Genomic DNA, 2,155 nt, shown 5'->3' on the forward strand with positions numbered 1-2,155 from the left:
TTTTTTTCTTTTGAGGCAGAGTCTCTTTCTGTCACCCAGGCTGGAGTGCAGTGGCACGATCTCGGCTCACTGCAAACTCCGCCTCCTGGGTTCACACCATTCTCCTGCCTCAGCCTCCCGAGTAGCTGGGACTACAGACGCCCACCACCACGCCCGGCTAATTTTTGTGTTTTTAGTAGAGACGAGGTTTCACCTTGTTAGCCAGGATGGTCTCGATCTCCTGACCTCCTGATCCGCCCACCTCAGCCTCCCAAAGTACTGGGAGGACAGGCGTGAGCTACCGCACCCGGCCTGCAAACCACTTTTTAACCTTTGTATTTTAGATTTTACATGCCATCAACAGATCTTTACAAAATGTTTACATTATGATATGTAACTATAAAAAAAGAATAAAATTTCTCTCCATGTCACTAAAGATCATTGATTTAGTAGAGAGCTATGCTATGAATATGTTTAATATTTGTAGACTGTTGAAACATTACCACTTAAGAAATTTCTAACCAAGAAATTCAAAATGTGAGTCTGTTCCTAAGAAACTAATATAAATTTTTATTGTAGAGATTATGTATGTAGGTCATCAATAATGATAGTCAGAATTTTCAGAATATTAATACAATGATCTCACACTATTATGACCTTTTCCTATTATGGTCCAATTCACAGTTACTAATTATATTGCCTTTATTATTTTGCTTCAAATACCATATTTTCACCATCAAAATCAAACCCACATAATAGTAAATATTTGGGGATAAACAATAAAATCTAAGCAGGACATTATGAGACAGTCAAAACGGCCATAGTAGGATGGCAATTCTATTTCTGATTAGAATATTTAATGTTCTTTTTTATTCAAAATGGTTACTCCCATCTTGCTCTGTTAGTCTCTACACACCAGTTCCTCGATTTCAGTGAAATCAATTATGAAATGTTAAAATTTGTATTTGGATTAGGGGAGGGAAAGATGATTGTATTCTATTGTCAGTATTTTCAGAAGCAGAATAACTGAGCCGATTTGGGGAAAAGGTTCTATCCTAGGTATCAAAAAACATAGCTTTTGCCTCGTAGAAACTGCTAACAGATACTCTACACGTAAAATTGAGTACTTTCAACTTATTAAATGTTTGGCATGATTTCTAATATCACGTTTTATGTGTATTGGGGTAAAAAATTATGACTGTGTCTTGCCTCTATAGATACCATCAGGGCAAGTGAATTCAGTTTGAAAGTTAGACCCTGAACAAGGATAATCCGGCTTATATTATTAGCATATATTAAAATATTTAGCTAAAAATATTTAGCTTTCTCATGTTAGGTATATGAAAAGCATAGCAAATATCCAACTATCCATGGTATAGCTTTCTTTCATCTCATGATTAGAAAAGAGTTTCTTATATAATTCATACTGGCCTCAAATCATGATCTTTACTTGTTTTGGGTTTATACTGTGAACAAAAAGAGTCAAGCTCTGTAAAATATTGGAAGAGGTTTATTCTGAGCCAGATATGAGTGACCATGGCCTGTGACACAGCCCTCAGGAGGTCGGTCCTGAGAACATGTGTCCCAGGTGGTCAAAGTGCAGCTTGGTTTCATACATTTTTATAGAGGCATGAGATACCAATCAAATGCATTTAAGAAATATGTTGGTTTGGTTCAGAAAGATGGGACAATTCAAAGTGGGGGCTTCCAGGCAATAGGTAAATTTAAACATTTCCTGGTTGACAATTTGTCGAGTTTGTCTAAAGACCTGGGATCAATAGAAAGGAAATGTTCATGTTAAGATAAAACATTGTGGAGACCAAGGTTCTTTGAAGATCTTACAGTGGCTTCCCTCAGAGACAATAGATGACAAATGTTTCCTATTACGATTTCTAAAGGTGGTAGACTCTTGGTTAATCTCTTTAGGATTGGAAGGGCCTGGAAGAAAAAGAGCTAGCTATGTTAATAGAGATTCTTTACAAATGCAGATTTTCCCCCACAAAGGACAGCTTTGCAGGGCCCTTTCAAGATATGGCAAAGAAACATGTTTCGAAGTAAGATATTTTGACTTTCTTATTTGTCACATGTTATGCCAGAATCAGATTGAAAAGTAAGTCATAGTAAAATAAATAAAACCCATCTGATGAGAATTTGTAGTTTGCAGAGCATGACTTTC

The sequence above is a fragment of the Rhinopithecus bieti genome, unplaced genomic scaffold (genome assembly GCF_001698545.2).
Source record: "Rhinopithecus bieti isolate Rb0 unplaced genomic scaffold, ASM169854v2 scaffold_4976, whole genome shotgun sequence".
NCBI lineage: Eukaryota > Metazoa > Chordata > Mammalia > Primates > Cercopithecidae > Rhinopithecus > Rhinopithecus bieti.